At 49.6% G+C, this 18,785-nt stretch overlaps 1 long non-coding RNA gene across 1 annotated transcript; it reads left to right on the top strand.

Moving 5' to 3' along the window:
- Positions 1–584: 584 nt before the first annotated feature.
- LOC110198821 (uncharacterized) lies at positions 585–17,086 on the top strand. Its single transcript, XR_002321839.2, has 3 exons — positions 585–724; positions 15,598–15,804; positions 17,000–17,086. It is a non-coding gene; the product is annotated as an uncharacterized LOC110198821 (long non-coding RNA).
- The last annotated feature ends 1,699 nt before the right edge of the window (positions 17,087–18,785 follow it).

Raw genomic sequence — 18,785 nt, 5'->3', positions numbered from 1 at the left:
GCACGGGGCAAAGCTCTGCTTCTTTTTTATTGGCTTCCATGGGGGCACATTCCTAATAGAATTGGGCTAAAGTTTACAATTCAATTGTGACCTTTAAAAAGTTCTCTTCATGTAATTATAATAGCTAACATGTACATAGCTCCTACTGTGTGCCAGGCCCTGTGCTGAGCGCTTTGCAAATATTATCTCCTTTGATCCTCACAACCCTGGGAGTTGGTGCTGTCATTATTCCCATTTCACAGATAAGGAAACTGAGGCCAACAGAGGTAAAGTGACTGGCTCAGCATCACAAAGCTACTAAGTGTCTGGGGCTGGATTGGAATTCAAGTCTTCCAGGCTCCAGGCCCAGGGATCTAACCACTACACCACCTGGCTGCCTACTTGTTTCCTGTTTGTATTTTTAATTACACGCGCAGTCTCCAGAAAGTCTTCTTGTGGATTTTCGCAAATGAAGGGGTCTTTTCCAGTGTTACAGGCTCTTTAATTCAGGCACGTCGAAACTACAATGACCCATTTAGACAACCTTCCAGAGTACTTTGTGACCAATCTCTTTGTCCCTGGCCCTCTGCCATCAGTCAGGCGATCAATAACCGTTGATGAAGAGACTGCGCGTGTGCCTGGTGCCCGCTGAGTGATGGGAGATGGAAGCAAAGGCAGGAATGGCCTCACTTCAGGGAGGGAGAGCTGCAACGCCGGGAACAACTCAGCAGCAACTGAATACAAGGTGAGCGCACTGAAGAGAAACAAGGGCTCCAGAGGTTTCGGTGAGAAGGGAGGGCACACCAGGCATGAGGCACAGCCTGTACAAAGGCAAAGAGAGGGGAAATGGAGTGTCTTGCATGACGAAGAACAAACAGGCCACCTTGGCTGGGGTAGAGCGCTCAAAAGGGAGCAAAGCAGAACCATCACAGAAATATCACAAAGGACCATGTTGAAGAGGGCGTTCGATGCCAAACGCAGAGGTTCTCACTGGTCTTAGAGGCAAATGGGAGCCAGTGGTCCTTCTTGAGCAGGGGAGTGACCCAGTCAGGTCTGTACGTTAGCAGCTGTTTTGATTATTGATGGGAGAGACTGGAGGCAGGGAGTCAAGAAGAGCAGGACCCGCTCAGAGGCCTCGAGGGGAGGACACACAGATGGGAAGTGGGGGGCTCAGGCTGGACTCTGGAGCAGGGCTCCCAGTTCAGAGCTATTTCTGTATCACCCCCCTAATTCCTTATAGACCAGTCTATTCTCCTTCTACTTCATGCCCCATAAATTATACAAAGATTGGGGATTTTTTCCCTCCCTACTGAGCCACATTCTCCCAGCTCATGAGCCACCGGAAATGAGCGTGGCTTCAGCCCCAGCATCGATGCCAATGAAAATGGCTGCCTTATAGGGAGCCCTCCTCGGGCACATGCCGGACTGTGGACCAGTCAGGAGGGGGAAGAACTATAGAGATGTGGCTGCTATGGGTGGACATGTGCTAGCAGCCTTCAATGAAATGGTCATTCCCAACACGGACTTGTCCACCAAGAACCATTCCATTCTCCCATCTAGAAATTCTGGTGGTGGCAACAGCCAGTGACATTTATAGAAGACTTTAAAGTTTGCCAAGTTCTTTGGCAGGCTTTATTACACCCATTTTGCGGGTTGGGAAGGTGAGGCACAGAGAGGTTGGTCATGACTTACCCAGAGTCACACAGCTCATACGAGTCTGAGGAAGGACAGGGAGATGTTCCTGAAAATGTTTTTTGATAAGTATGAGGTCTTGTAAAGAGTTTAGAAATTATAACTGCAGACCTTGAGAAAAGATGAAGCATTTTCAGATGTCAGTTACCCCTCTCCTTTGCTGCTGAATGAGAAGAGAAAGGCAACGAAGGACTTTATAGACTCCACCAAAATTAGAGTGTGAATATTTCTGTATTTGGAATTGTAATCTTGTCTTTTGGAACTTGAGGGTTCTCATGAAGAACCTTTAGAAGAAATAATGGACAGTGGGTCTGACCTCTGTCTCCTCACCCTCTGATCCCTACCCAAACCCTTCCCACTCCCCGCTTTTACACACACATGCATTATTTTGGTTGAAGATCACTATGGCCCAGAGTATCCGTAGCTCCACTGAAGCCTTCCTTCAATGTCTCATCCAAGGTTAACTCTAGGTACTCAAGGCGATGCCCAACCTCTGGCTGCTGCTACCAGGCCTGGTGGTGGTTAATAGAGCCAGGAGGGCTTTGAAGGTAGACCAAGTAACAGACTATGTCTACTGTCTGAGGGCCAGCCTGGCTAAGCATGGATAGAGAATGTCATCATCACTGGACGCTGACACAGATTAAAAATAGCCCTTAGTCCAATGGGGCCCCTTTGACATCTGGAATAACCATTGGAAAGGGCCAGGAAAAGGTTAGGGCAGCTAGGAGGTGCCATAGTGGATTGGGCCTGGAGTCAGGAAGACCAGAGTTCAAATCCAGCCTTAGACACTTCTTCGCTATGTAACCTTGAACAAGCCATTGAAACCCCTTTCCCTCGGCTTCCTTAACTGTAAAATGGAGTAATAGCAGCATCCACCTCCTGAGGTTGCTGTGAGGACCAGCACGGCCATATTTGTCAAGTGCTTTTCATCCTTAAGGCTCTATCTCTATTCAAATGCTATGTACTCGGACCAGCCGATGGATTTGGCATGGCAGCCCTGAGCTATCAACAGCCGTCATGGTTTCGGAAAGACCGTTTGACCTCATGGTTCTCAGCCCATGAATCCCTGTCTGTAACTCGAAAGAAAAGCAGTGTTTCCAAATGAAAATTTATGTGACAAGTCCTTTGAGAAATGGGTCGGGGGAGACATGGGTTTGTTAAAAGTGAAACCAGTGAGCTTGGACCTGACCCGCCAACCCTCCTGACCCCAGGACTAATGAAGGGGAAAGAGGCTCCGTGCATAAACACGGCCCTGCGGGAGGCTCCGTTACCCAGGATCTGGTTACACCAAGACCAGATGAGCAGGGCATCCAGGAGGCATCTGGGCACGAGGGAGGGCAGCGCTGGCCATTTGGGGGCACCACCTGGTGCTCCCTCTGCACAGCAGCCTGCCAGGCGCCTTCCCATCCCCCCATCCCGGCCTTGGCCAGTGTTGTGTGGGCGATGGGAGGCAGGCCCCGCCCCTCCCCCTCCCGGCAAAGCGTTTCCCTTTTCCAAGACGTCGGTCTCCCTCCAGGCCTTTCCAGCCCCGAAGCGGCTCTAAGCTGAGAGCCCCTCGTGGTTCTAGGATCCAAGATCTATTAATCATTCATAGCAATAAGAACATTTCTACGTGGCTCCAAAGTCTGCAAAACCCTTGGCATGTGTTATTTCATTTGACCCTCCAAACGACTTGGGCCTATTTTACAGATGAGGAAATTGAGTCAGAGAAAAACTAAATGACTCGCCTAGGAGGTCTCATGGCAGGCCTCCACTCCAGGAGCCGCCCAGCTGCCCCTTCTTGGGATTCTGCCCAAGGAGAGAAAAGAACCCGCCTGCACCTGCTCAGCTCCCCGGCCTCAGTCTCCTCAGCTTTAGAATGGTATAATAATCCTTCCCCTCCCCACCTTGCGATTCGTGACCGGGAAGAGCCACACAAGCTCTGGTGTGCTGTGCAAACAAAACACTGCTGGTATTATTTATTATTATTAATCGCTCCCGGAACAGCGCCCTGCTCCCATCAGACACTCAGCAAATGCCGGATTGGAGTGTACCTAACTGAGGCTTTAGATGTGGGTCTGCAGCGTTACCGCTCCTCACCGCTGACGAGTGCGCACGGAGTCTGCTCGAGGTTGAAATGAGTCCAATCAGGCTAATTTACTACTTGGCCGAGAGAGCGACAAGATCATCCGCGGAGGGCAAGCTGGGTTCTGCGCGTTTCAGACTTGGGGGAAGGACGCATTCCCCGACCGATGCTGACTTGGATTCTGCACAGCAAGCCCAGCTTGCTCCCAAGGACCCCAAAGGTTTTGGTTCGGGATTGGCCTGCAGCGATGCCGAGGAGCCTGGGGGAGAGTCCGAAGTCTTAGGATTCACAGCAAGTCAACACGCATTTATGAAGTACTTGCTGTATACTAGGCGCTGGGAATACCGATAACAAAAACGACGATCCTTCCCTGAATACGCTCACGGAGCGTACATTCAGTTAAGGGGGAAACGGTGTGTGCCCAGATAAGTCGATACAAGTGTATGTGCAAGATTAAAGCCAGGCAGTTTCGGAGCAAGGTATGAACAGCACAAAAGACAACTCAGGCAAAGCGTGGAGGTGGGAGATGGCGTGTGCACAAGAATCCGTGAGGCTGGCTGGACTGGACTGTATCAAACTGCTCTTCCTCTCAGACCTTCCGTCTCCTGAAGACTGACCACTTTTCTTCCCATGCTGGAATGGCTGGTCGTCCCTGCTTCCCACCCAGTCCTCACCCCCCCACACACACACACTCACATATGCACAATATGCACACACACACATACATACACACTCACATAGACTAACACACACATACATTCATGTATACAGTCACACACATACATACACACACAAATGCACATGCACATACATACACACAAACACACTCACATATACACACATATGCAAACACACAAATACGCATGTATGTACATACACACTCACACATATACACATACATGCACAAATACATTCACAATACACACATACACATATGCAAACACACAAACACATATGTACACGCACACAAACACACTCACAATACATGTGCACACATGCAAACATATATGTGTGTATGCACACAGATACACATACAAACACATGTATATGCATGCACACTCACACATATACACACATACACAAACACTCACAATACACCTACACATATGCAAACACACAAGCACATATGTACATATATACAAACTCACACAAACACAATATACATACACATGTGCAAGCACACATAAACACACATGTGTACATGCATGCACACAAACACACTCACACACATACATATATTCAAACACACAAACACATATGTACATACATATACACAAGCATACTCATACACATACGTACTCACACAAACACACACTCACAATACACACATTCACACATGCAAATACTCACAAACACACACATGGTACATTATATACATACTCACACATACGCACAAACATAAAACATACACAAACACATACACTCATCCCGGGCTCCACCCTCCTCCATCCCCAACCGTAACCTCATCTCCGATGGCTTCAATATTCCCTTCGAGCTTCTGTGAACGTAGTGGTCCCCACCCACTAACCTCCCCGTGTCCCCCCATCTCGGACCTCACCCCCCCAGACTATGATCTCTGAACTCCTCCTCACCCCTGACCTCTGTTCCCTCAGTCCACTCGCTCCATCCTGACTTCACTTTCCTCACTTCATGCATGCCCTTAACCTCACAGCTGATCCTCGGGACAAGGACCTCCCCCCTGCCCATCGACCCTTTGCTCTGTAGCCTTTACCTCCTAATCATCCTCAGCCCCAGGCACCCCCATCATCCATGCCAGCAAGACCATGCCCTGTGCCTGCCCAGCGTCGTTCTAAAGCACGGCCTGATCTGCTGTCACAGTCCCAGAGATGCTTCAGTGAGGGGGCTGGGCCCTTTGAGTGATTTGGGCAAGCACTTTCCAAGAACATGGTTCTGTCTTCAACCCCCTGGCTAATTCCTCCCATCTCCCATATCCAGGCCTTTGCATTAGCAGTCACTCACACCTGAAATCCCTTTCTTCCTCTCCACCACTTAGAATGCCCAGGATCTTTCAAAGTTCAGCCCCAGGGCCATCCTCTGCATGGGATCATAGCTCCGGCGCTGAAAATGACCTCAGAGGCTATCTGGTCCAAGCACCACCTTTTACAGCCCAAGGTCACACAGGTAGTAAGTGTCAGGGGCAGGATTAGAACCCAGGGCCTCTGAGAGCAGAGGCAGCTCTGTTTTCTGCTGGGCCCCAGGGCCTCCCCTGGTCTGGAATGTGGGAGGGACTTAATGAACGCTAAGTGATGGGTTCTGCCAGACGGAGCTTAGGAGTGTCAGCCTAAATTTCATTCAGCCCAGGCTTCAGTCTGGGCACAGAGAAGCAGGTATCCCACCTTGATCCTTCATCAATGAGTCAGTCAACAAGCATTTTAAAGTACCTACTGTGTGCCCGGCACTGAGGATCCAAAACACAACAGCAACTATCTTTGCCCTCCAGGAGCTCACAGTCGCATAAGAAAGGGAAGGGAATAAGTATTTCTAAGGTCCCCACTATGTGCCAGGCGCTGTGTGAAGCATTGTACAGATAGATACTACCTCATTTCACAGCTGTGCACACTCAGGGCATGTTCAGGGGAGAATCCCAGAGGGCAGGCACCAGCTGTGGGTTAAAGATGCCCCTCCCAAATAGTCCTACTTCGCTGTGTGTCTGTCTCCAGACCCCTGGTACTCAATGGCTCCCTGCCCCACCATTAGGAGCACGCCCTTTCTCATGCGGAGCCTTCCACGAATCCTCCAGAGAACAGCTTTGGCAGCTTGGCGGTTCAGTGTCAGAAAAACCCGAGTGTGAATCCTGCCTCAGTCACTTATCTACCTGGGGGACTTTGGGCCTCAGTTTCTTCATCTGTAAAGTGGAAACAAGAATAGCCCCTAGCTCCCTGGGTTGTTGTGAGGATCAAACAAGGCAAGACATAGAAAGCCTTTGAGGGGCCAGTAGCTCCAACTCTGCCCGCAGGACCAGCCTGCCTCATTTATGGTCCTACCCATCGCTGATGGCACAGTTTATGCTACCTCTGGCAGAGGAGCAGGGACAGGCGGGGCTCTGGGTCCCACCACCTACCTTGCCCGTGCTTCTTTGACTCACTTGGCCTTCGGCTTCTTCTGAGATCGTGATGTACCATGATGCCCTGGCATTCCTCAGACAGGATAATATCGTCCCTCAAATTTTCCAGGAAACAGAAGAGCAATATGGGGCTGTGCGCTGGTGCTAGGCAAGCAGGGGTATCCATGTAAGCTTCTTGAGGACAGGTGCTGCTAAAGGCTTTCTTTAGCTCCCAGAACAGGACATGGCACATAGTTGGTGTTTAATAAATGCTTGTTAATGACATGAATAGAAAGCAGCATGAGCAGAGGCAAGGGGGCTGAGCAGTGCAGGGCACCAAAGGATGTAGAGACTCATATGAATCAGGCTCAGAGGGTCCACTTGTACCAGATTCTTGAAGGTGGGGCCAAAGGGTCCGAACGTTAGGCAGCAGTGAGCCACTGAAGGCTTTTGAGAAGCGACTCAGTCCAATCTTTGCAGAAGGATGTTTTCCTGGACACTTGGTGAGGAACAGATTGGAATAAGTAAGGAGAAGGGCTGCACCCGGTCCCAGCAGATGGTAATGAGAGCCCACCACAGGCTGGTGACAGACGGATGAGTTGGCTTGTGAGGTCCTTTGCAGATTCAAGGACAGGAATATTTCTTCCAATGCCCTTGAGGTCATTTCATGATTTGAAAACTATGGCATAGAACACATGCTGATTCTACACTTCTCTCTGATCCTCCATCTTCCAAAGATGCCATAAGTTGGCTGTGAGTCACACAAAGCATTTAAGTTGTGGGTCACCCAAAGGACAATGCAGAGGTATATGGTGGCCATGAGAAGCGTGTTGGCAGCAAAGAGTCAGGGAGAAGCAGCACCAAGAGGATGTTGCTGGAGAGATGAATGAGCCAAAAAGAGCTAGTGGATAATGGACGGGCAGACCACACAACCATGAGCTCCATGCTTGGCCAGAATATGGTCGGTTTATGAGGAAGCATGGACAAGAATTCCCATTGGACAAGGAGGGATGGGTGGCTTGTGATCCCTCCCAAGGGAATTCACATATTCAATTCAAGCCAGCAAGCATTAGTTGACTACTTACTATATGCCAGCCACTGTACTAGGTGTTAGAGATACACAGCCTCTGCCTTTGAAGCGCTTACCTTTACCGGGGGACAAGTCAGCCAGTCAGCAAGGATGTATTAAATGTCTACCATGTGCCAGGCTAAATGTTGGGGACACAATGAGTGACAGGAACCTGCCCCCGCCCTCAAGTAGCTCACACTTCCAAGACACCTCCAGGCCATCTCTCCTCAGGATGATAACTGCACCTCCTCCCCCCTGGAACCTTGGACTCTGCCCCTCGAACCAAGTGGGGCTCTGGGTGAGCTCCCACCCTATCCTGCCAGAATCCGGCCTCTGCCTCTCTCACAGGCCATCTCCACAGTATGTTTCCCACCACACCTCACCCCCATTCCCACTCCTTCATGCTACAATTCATTAGAGTGTAAGCTCCTTGAAGTCCTGTCTGGCTTCTGTTCGTATTCCCAGCCCTTAACCGAGCACCTGGCATAGGAAGCGCTCTACATTCATCCATGCATCCATCCATCTCGTCTGCCTCTTTATCAAGTCCACCCATCTATCCATCCAACCACCCTCCCATTTTACTGAGAGACGTGTAAAGACATGTAAAACCAGGTAAATATTCACCACCACATGCCCAATAAACATAAAGTAATGGGGGATGGTCCTCGAGCCTCAGAAGCCCAGCATCTCAGAAAGCTCTCCAGCCCCTAGACTGGGGCAAAGGGAGGAGCACTGGACCTGGGGTCAGCCAGAAGCTCTGGGGTCAAGTCTGCCAGTTTTTTTGCTGTATGATTCTAAGAAAATAATTTGACCTCTCTGAGCCCTGGTGTGGTTGTCTGTAAGTCAGGGATGTTAATATCTCCCAGGGCTAAGATGAGCCTAAAGTAACAATGATGTAACAATGGGCAGGAGGGGATAGGGGAGGAGGGAGGGGAGGAAGACGTGGTTCTGTAGTCCTAAGCCTCAGGTTCAAATCCTCCTGTGGAATGCTGGGCAAGTCACTAACCCTCTCTGAGCCTCAGTTTCTTTATCTGTAAAATGAAGGGGCTGGACCAAGGTCGCTGATCCCTGAGGGGTTTTCTAGATCTAGAATGGTGTTCCGTGCACACTGGAAAGTCTTGCACAAATCTGAGCTGACACAAACAAAAACAAAGTCCCAGAGTATGAAGGGACTCCAGAGACCACTTAACCCCTTCCCGCGCAGAGACACTGTGACTTCAGGACAATCGCTCTGGAGCTGGGAGAGAGCTCAGAGGTCATCTCATTTTACAGAGGAGGAAACTGAGGCCCAGAGAGGGGAAGTGGTAGAATTGGATTCAAGCCTGAGCTCTTGGGATCTAAATGCAAGGCTCTGCCCCCTCCTCACACTGATGGGCAGCGAGCCTTGGCCATGGGCAGCTTCTCTGGGGGGTTAGGACGGACCAAAACAAAGTGGGGGAGCCAGCTGAGCTGGGACAGCCAAGAGAAGCTGCAGCTGCCTGCTGGGTCCAGCTCATCCCCAGGCTCTTTCAACAGCGTGGGTCCCTCCCTTTCCAAGAAGGGGGAAAAAAAACTATCGTGCAAACTGAGATTAGTCATATTATAGTGCCAAGATAATAATAACAGTTCAAAGGATGGCCTCCAGCCCAGGGTGGAGTAACGGGGACGGGGGTGGGAGGGGGTAGGAAGGGGAGAAGTCTCCCCCAGTGTCATTAGGAAAAGAGTGTTCCCCCAGGAGGGAGGGAGGGCCAGTCCTCCGAGACTCCATGATCCTATCCAGATCCTGAAATACTCCTGGATTCCAAGAAGGTTTGAAAAAGAAAAAGAAAGAAATGCATCGGGTTTGGGTTTCATTTGAGGCTTCACAATTATTTATTGGAAAAACATCTCAGGCAGGAGGGGAGCTAGAGAGGCTTCTCCCTGCTTGCTCTGCCTCCTCCTCCTCCCCCTGCCCTCTTCCTTCTCCTCTTCTTCCTCCTCTTCTTCCTCCTCCTCCTTCTCTTCCTCATTTTCCTCCTCCTCCTCCTCCTTCTTCTCTTCCTCCTCTTCTTTCTCTTCCCTCTCCTCTTCTTCCTTCTCCTCCTTCTCTTCTTTGTCTTTCCCCCCTCCTCTTCCTCTTTCCTCCCTCCTCCTCCCCCCCTCTTCCTCCTCCTCTTTCTCCTCCTCTTCCTCCTCTTCTTCCTCCTCTTTCTCTTTCCCTTCCTCCTCTTCCCTCTCCTCCCCCCTTCACCTTCCTCCTCTTCTTTCTTTCCCCTCCTCCTTCTCCTCTTACTTCTTCTCTTCCTCCTCCTCTTTCTCTTCCTCCTCCTCTTTCTCTTCCTCATTTTCCTCCTCTTCCTCCTCCTCCTTCTTCTCTTCCTCCTCTTCTTTCTCTTCCCCCTCCTCCTCTTCTTACTTCTCCTCCTTCTCCTCTTCCCCTTTCCCCTTCCTCTTCTTCTTCCCCACTCCTCTTCCTTTTCTCCCTCCTCCTCCCCCTCTTCCTCCTTCCCTTCCTTCTCCTCCTCTTCCCCTTCCTCCTCCTCTTCTTCTTTCCCCCCTCTTCTTCCTCCTCCTCCTCTTTCTTCTCCTTCTCCTCCCCTGTCTCCCAGGCCAAAGCATTCAGGCTCCCACCCAGATCCCTGATCCTGAAGCCAGTCCTCAGGGCCAGCAAAGGACAGCTCTCTGTTCCCAGGGCAAGCAGAAAAACAAACCACGCAGGGCCCATTGAAATGGTCCTGGCTCGTGTCCAGACTCAGAAGCATCAGGGAAAGGCAGAGCAGCATCTTCCCCTTAGTAATGGGCTGAGGGCCTCTCACATCCATCATTCGAGTTCTCAGAATGGACAGGAGAGCGTCCCCAGGTTCCTGCTCTGAGGACCTTGGCTTGTTGTTGTCGAATGAGAATGGACATTGACTCATGTGTGAGTCACTCTCCTCCCTCCCTCCCTAGGCCTCACAGCACTCAGTATTCCTCTTCTGCTCATACTGGGCATCAATGTGATTCTCATGTCTTTTCTTCCCCTGCTAGACTGTAAGCCCCAAGAAGGCAGGCACTGGCCTTATTTATCTCTATGGATTTTTTTTGGGGGGGGGCAGCAGGAGGGTGAAGGAACTCCCTTTATCAAGGCCAATCAGTGCTTCCTCTGCAGCTACTGGTCACAGAGAATTGCCTAGGGCACAAGAGATTAAGTGACTGTCCAGAGTAATACAGCCAGGATGATTCAGCAGTGAAAGGACCCCTGTCTATCCACCATGCTAGCCAGCTTCACCTCTTTGCTCACAAGAGATGCTGAATAAGAGATAGAGGTAGTTTATTAGGGGAAGGAAGGGATGATTTCACCACTGTGGGGAACTTGCAGCATGGAAATTCCCTCCATTGATGACATTCAGCAGCTCATCTTTCATTTCGTCTCAGAGGGTAGCTTGGCAAACCAAGAGGTTAAGTGAGAATCTGTCAGAGGCAGAACTGGAACCCGGGTCATCCTGACCCAGAGGCTAAGCAAAGTGCCTCTCCAAAAGATGGGGGCATAAGGGGAAATGTGGCAGAGTGGAGAGAAGGCTGAACTTGGGTTCAGCCCTCCTATGTCCCACTTATTATCTATATGTCCTGGGCAGTTGGCCTCACTTTTCCTCACCTCTAAAATGGGCCCAAGGCTATCTCTGTGGTGAAGATTATGCATGGAAAAATCAGAAAAAAAATCAGCTATTAGTATCATAACAAGAAAAAGCATTTAATTGGGAAACTGAGGCCCCAGTTTGACTCTCAGCCTTGCCACTCACTGTGTAACCATGTACTTAGTGACAGTGAGGCCTCTCTGGCCTCAGCTTATTTCTCTGCAAAATGAAGTCATTGGAGCAAATGATCTCTAAAGACCCGACCAGCTCCAAGCCTGTGCTTTCCTTATGGACCAGGATTCTACAGATGGGGAAACTGAGGCCCCAAGGTACCCCCGAGATTCCACAGCTAGAAAGCTGGAGAGCTGGCTCTAGAGCCAGCAATGGTCCCAGAGGTGACCTAGCGCAGCACTTTCATCTTACAGAGGAGGAAACTGAGACTCAGGACAGTCAAGTGACCTGCCCAAGGTCACTGATCTAGAACTGCCCCCAAATCCCCTATTCCTTCCCTGAGGCTTGGGTCAGGACTCTGAAGTACAATTTTCCATGGGATTTCCATTGTCTACCTACTCCCCTTTAGCTGGACCGAAAGGATCCTGTTTTTGCAGCTTTAAGTCCCAGCCAGTCCAGATGGGAGTCCCTGCTGGCCTGTCAAATCACCCTGGCTGGGCTGCTGTCTACAGATGGGAGGCGCTCCCTCAGCTTTCTGGACATGGCTGCTCAGCCTCGGCCTGGCGTCCGATCCCAGTGACCTTTTCCCTGCTTGACCAGTCACCGTCAGGCTCTTGATTTCTAAGGGTGGAATTTAATTTTTCAACATAATTGATATGAAAAAACATGTTTTTTCACATGGATTCCAAGAAAGGACCTGAATGATTTTCAGGGTGGAAATAAAAAATTTGGAAAGAGACAGAGATGACATAAAAATCACTGCCAGATAAAGAAAAAGCAGAGATCTGAGTTGAAAGGAGGGGACTTAAGATCCAAGGATTCACCTAGATTGCAATTAGTACTAATTATGTACATCAAGTTACTGACACTCCCCTGGGCCTCTTTTTGAGAAGAAGCAACCAGACACTCAAGGAATCCAATGATAGAGAGAAAGGCTGGGATGCATGCAAGCCTTCATGGCAGGGAACGAGCTGAGTGGATGGAAAGCCGACCTTGGAGTCTGGAAGACTTGGGTTCAGGTCATGCCTCTGACGTACTGACTGTGGCACCCTGGGCATGTCAGGGCCTCAGGGAACTCACTCAGGGGAACTCCATGATCTGATCACCCCAAAATTCATAGAAGCATGTTTGAGGCAGTAAAAAAACTAGAGAAAATTTGGATTCCCATCAACAGGGGAATGGTGGGACCACTTATGGTGTCTGCATGGAGTTGGGTATCACTATCCCCTGAGACCTGAGAATGATGAACAGTTAAGAGAAACATGGGGAGCTCTGAAAGAACCCATGCAGACTGAAGAAAGTAGAATGAGGAAGACATTCAACACAATGTCTGCAGTAAGGTAAACAGGAATGCCAAATGGCCTCTGCCCTCCGAGCTACGGAAACAGGCCTTCTCGGTCCAGGAGAAAAGGCGCAAAACACCCTTCCCTCTGCTCCGAGGAGAGGTGGGGGCTACGGGTGCCCAGTGGTGCACACACTGCCAAGGACAGCCTTTCTGGCGAGTGGTTTGGATCAGCCGCTTTTCTTTGTTCTAAGGGATGTTTCAATTGCTGCAATGGGGAGAGGGGGCATATTGGGAAGTCACTGGAATGAAAAAACAAACAGCACCAATCAAACTTGAAAGCTCGATTTAAAAGGATGCCCAGGGGGCAGCAAGGTGGTGCAGTGGATAGAGCACAGGCCCTGAAGCCAGGAGGACCTGAGTTCAAGTCCAGCCTCAGACACATAACACTTACTAGCTGTGTGACCCTGGACAAGTCACTTAACCCCAACTGCCTCATCAAATAAAAAAAAAAAAAGAAAAGGAAAAGGAAAAGGAAAACAAGAAAGAAAGGGGGGAAAAAAAGGATGTCCAGGAAACAGAAACAAGGATGAGCCTAACAAAGTGAGGGCTCCTTGAGGGCAGGGATTGGTTTCACTTCTGTCCTGTGTATCCTCAGCACCTAGAAGAGTGTCGGGCACCCAGTAAGAGCTTTACAGATGCTTGTTACATTCGATTGAATCAAATAATTTAAAATGTGGAGAGAATCATCTAGGGGGCTAGGGTGAAGGAGTTAGAGACAGGAAGATCTGAGTTCAGATCTTGCTTCAGACACACTGAGGTTTCTCATCTGTAAAATGGGGTTACTCACACCAGCCCCACAGGGTTATTCTGAGATTCATGGGAATGATGAGCATAAAATGCTTTACAAATGAGTTATCAGCATTACAATATTTTAAATCATGAAAATCCCTGAGAGTCTGTGTCCCCGTTTTAGGATTCCACACAAGCGTTCTTCCGTCCAAATTAATCTGAGCAGCTGCCCCGTGTCGTTCTGCCCGTGAGGCTTTGCGGAGGAACCCTTCCCTCTCTCTACCCTTCGAGGCTAGCTCCAGAGAGCAGCCTAAGCCCCTAGATTGTTAGAGCTGGGAGGGCCTTCAGAGACAGGTGAGGAAACTGAGGCCCAGGAGCAGAGATGGTTTGCTGGCTAATTAGTGACAGAGAAGGGACTGGCATCCCACCTCATGACCCTCCCCTTTCTGCTGGGGACGGGCACAGAGGGAAGCTTCATCTTGGCTATTTACCGAGTACATACCTACCCTTCTTTCATCTGCCTCCCTTCTGTGCAAAGGGGTTGGGTGGCACTAACAGCCATGGGTCTGAGCCAGCCCGCTATGCCCACAATCTTGGTTTCACACGCTGTTGTTCAGAGAGGCCCCCTCAGGGAGAAAGCCACAATCTAGGAGCACAAATGGAGGAACTCAGAGGGTTCTCATCATCCCACCTCTTGGCAGGGAGAGTCTTTTTATCCCCATTTCACAGATGAGGCAAACAAAGCCAGAGCAATGAAATGACATGCCCAAAGTCACACCATGAGAGAGTTAGGACCAACACCCAGGGTTCCTGGCTCCCAGATCCTTCCTCTGCTGCTTAGTACAAGTCCTGGTTAAAAACAGAAAACCAGCTTTGGAACCACACACTGCCTTTAAACAATAATCGCCAGGAGGGCAGGATCTAGGCCGTTGTCTTCAGCCAACAAGTCAGCCTTAAGCAGCTCCTTTGATTAGGCACCTGCTATTTGCCAAGCACGAGCTGGGCACTTTGGAAGTGAAGACAGCAGTGAAAACAGTCCCTGACTTCAAGATTTCATTCTAAGAGAGAAAACATTCCGAAATAAGCCCCCACAAGAGAGGCACCAAAAGAATTTAAGAGAGTAGAAGGGTAGGAAAGTCATTAGCAGAAGCAATGGAGCGGAGCCTTGAAGGACAAATCCACACCTGACTCCTTTTCCCTGTTGGCAGAACCATCCAGTGCTTCACACACACACACACACACACACACACACACACACACACACACACACACACACACACACAGATCAAGCCTCCAAGAACCAGAGATCTCCTTCAGTCCCTGAGGAAGATGGGTATTGTTGGAGGGGTTTGCACTTAGCAGAGAATGGCAAGTGTTTGTGGAATGAATGAATGAGTGAATGAATGAATGAATGTGATAGGAGGCACGTGTGATATCCGTTGATTTAACATCTTTCACAGGCACAAAATTTTAAGGGGATAAAAACTAAAGGCCTGGGAGATGATCAGATTGACCCCAAGGCTGGGCCATAGACGAAGACAAAGAGTGGGGCTTTTGAGCATGAAATCTGTCCCCACTCCACCCCCACAGCACTTATTAGGCAGTTGATAAAGGCTTGTTGATTGAGTGATTGATTCTCATGAGACAAAGGAGCGCCAGGTACAAAGGGTCATTTGGCCCCTGTCCTGCGCCCATCCCCCACACATCTCAAGAGCAGACATGACTTCGCATGGGCCTGCCGGGTCGTCAGGACAATTGGTGCAAGGCCATGCTTCATTTGTTTGCACTATCTCCAATGTCTACCCTCTGGCCAGATGGACTCCCGCTAAAGAGAGGCCCCAAAGTTGGCAGTTCTGCCGCTGCTGAGATCATGGGTTGTTCTCTTCCTTCCTCTGCCTATTTTTCTTCCAGGACAGTACATTCAACCAGCTCCCTGGGGAGCTGAAGCGAAACCTGGCCCCCGTGATCCCATCCCAGAAGGTGGCTCCTGTCCCATGAAGCTTGGTGTCACCAGGTTTAGAGAATCTTGGATTGGAAGGAAGCCTGGAAGCTTTGAGTCCAGCCCACGTGAGCATTCCCACTGCAAGTGGTCACCTAGCCATAGTTCAAAGGCCTCAGGTGAGAAGTGACCCACTCACTGCCTGCTGGGGCAGCCCATTCCCCTTGGGTGTCCCTGGTCATGGCCAAGCATTGCCTGGAACCAAGTGGAAATTTCCCTCTTGGTCACTTCTGTGCTGGGTCCTGCTCTCCAGGACCAAGAAGACAAGTATGCTCCCTCTTCTGGATGTCAATAGAGAGCCCTCATGACCTTCCAGATCCTTCTTCAGGCTGAATGTATTCAATGTCTCCAACTGATTTTTATGTGCTGTTTTCTAGACCCTCCACCATCAGGCAAAGAGCAGCCCAGACCATACAGGGTGTCAGGAAGAGCTGAGTGCAAATCCCTCCTCTGCCAGCTCTCCCTCCCAGGCATCTGCAATAGCCTGGATAAGATGGGGGGCTGAGCTGATCCTCTTTTCAAATCTCAATATTGAGTGGATATAATGAAGAGAGCTCTGGCTTTTGGAGACAGAAGCCACACAGGCAAATCTCCCTGTTACTTATCACTCCATCTCTCTGCGACTTAGTTTCCTCATCTGTAAAGTGAAGGAGTTGGGTTAGATTGGGGTTCTGAATCCTTTGGGTATCTGGAACCCCGTCCATCATCTAGCCTATAGACTGCTTCTCAGAACCACATTTTTAATTCATAAAATAAAATACATAGGATGACAATCGTATTGAAAATAACTGGGGAAACCAGTCTGAGGAAACCTGGGACTTGGGGACCTTAATCCTTCTTGTGGGACAAACTCTGTTCCAGCCCCACCACCTCCCCTTGCCTGGGACTGCCTCCTTCTCTGGACAACAATGCCCATCCAAAATCTTCTCCTCCTGGATGATTGGCATCCCCCTATCCACGAGTGCAGAGGTGTTGATTACAGAGCCTGAGGAGGGCCTGTCCCTTCTAACACCAGAGCACAGATTCAGGAGTCCTCCCCCTCTCTGCGCTGTGTGGTAAATAGAGCACTAAATATGACATCAGGAAGACCTGGGTTCACTCTTGCCTCAGATATTTAATTAGCTCTGTGACCCTGGGCAGGTCCCTTAACCTCTCTGAGACTCAATTTCCCCATCTGTAGAAGAGGAGGTGGGAGGGACAGATTTGGCGGCCTCTGAGGCTCCAGTTCTAAACCTGTGAAGCTGCTCCTGGGGGCCAGTAGCAATATCCTCTCCTCCGTTCTCGGTCTGACTCATTGTCCTTCTATTCATATAGATCACAGAGACATAAGAAAGGAATAGAAGAGTGAGGATTCCTGTTCCAGAGAAGCCCCTCCCCCCCTACAGACTGACCAATAGGATTCGGTTTCGTGGTCCTCAAAACTCGGGAGCCTGATTGAGACCAGAACCTTCTCAGCCTTTGCCACTTCCTGGGTCGTCTGCTCCTATTTCCAACCTATCACGTCCGGATGACTGATTCCCGGCGTTGGCCACCAGGCGAGTGGGCATTCTCATCTTATCTCAAATCAACCCATCAGCGAGCATTGATCTCAAAAATCCCAAGGCCAGGCTAAGGCTAGAAGACAACTCAGCCCCCGAGGGAGGCGTCAGATACAAATAAGACCTTTCCTGATTTTCTTCAGGGCTCCACATGCCTGGAAAGAAAGAGGCAGCTCCTAACTCAGATAGACTGGTGCTGGCAAAGACTGGATTCACAGAGAGGAGACCAGCTGCAAACCTCATCTTGCTTCTTCAGTAGTGTCGGAAAATCGCTGAGCCCCCAAATCTGAGCCTCAGTTTCCCCAGACATAGAAGGGTCCTTGGAGACCATCTAACACCTTTGGAGTCTATGAACTTATTATTTTTTAAATGCATATATTTTGATAACTGTCCTGTATTTCATTTTGTTCATTTAAAACTTGATTCCTAGGAGTCACAGGCTTTATTAGGCTGTCAAAGAGGCCATGACTCACAAAAAGGTAAAAGCAAGAGGTGGAGGAAGAGACTTCTCACCAGCCTCAGAAAGGACCTAGGAAGCTAAATGCAAGCCCATTGAACTATAGACAAGTGAGCAAAGAGGCCACAAAACATTTGGGTTAATACAAATACTCCTTTTCCTGGGGAGTCTAGGACCTAGGACCATAGATTTATAGCTGAAACAGATCTCAGAGGCCATCTAGTTCAGCCCCTTTATTTTACAGATGAGGAAACTGAGGACCAGAGAAGTAAAGCCACTTGCGAAGGTCACACAGCTAAAAAGCCTTGCCACCTAGGAGCCGTCTGAGATTCCTCACTCTCTCTCACTGCCCACATCCACTATGGTGCCAGGGCCTGTCGCTTTCACCCCTGCTGGCATCTCTGGTTGACCTCCCTGGCTTCCTTCAAGTCCCAATTAAAATCAGACCTCTTGCAGGAAGCCTCCTCCAGCCTCTCCCAATTCCTGGCCTTCCGTCTGGTCATTATTTCCTATTTATCCTGTATAAAGCCTGCTCATTGTCCCCCCATTGGATCGTGAGCTCCTTGAGGGCAGGGACTTTCTTCTGCCTCTTTTTGGATCTCCTACGCTTAGCATAGGGCCTGGCACTTGGCAGGCACTTAATAAATGCTTACTGATTTCAGGAAGATGAAATTTTATGGAAATGTTTTACGTGACTGCACATATATAACCTGTATCAAACTGCTTACCATCTTAGGGAGGGGGAAGGGGAGGGAGGGAGAGAGAAAATTTGTAGCTCAAAATTTTATAAAAAATGAATGTTAGAAAAAGATGAGATTTGAACAAGGTCCTCTGATTTCAGAGTCAATGTCCTTTCCACTGTACCATCCCCCTAATGGGGTTTGCCTTGGTGGTTACAGTGTCTGATAAGAAATAAAATGCCCCTTCCCCACTCGAGGCTTGGCTTGACCATCAGCCCTCCTTCTAAACACAGCAACCAGCCTCGCTGAAGAAGTAGATGGGCAAGGGCAGCCCCCCAAGGGCCAGATCCAACCATCACCCAGCCTCCCCCTTCTGGAATTCTCCAGTTCATCCACTCCTTCCTGGACTGTGGTGAAGAAGAGAA

Source organism: Phascolarctos cinereus, unplaced genomic scaffold, assembly GCF_003287225.1.
Source record: "Phascolarctos cinereus isolate Bilbo 61053 unplaced genomic scaffold, phaCin_HiC Scaffold_5;HRSCAF=322, whole genome shotgun sequence".
NCBI classification, from domain to species: Eukaryota; Metazoa; Chordata; class Mammalia; order Diprotodontia; family Phascolarctidae; genus Phascolarctos; species Phascolarctos cinereus.
Note: the sequence above shows the minus strand (reverse complement) of the source record. Positions and strands in the feature narration are given on the sequence as shown.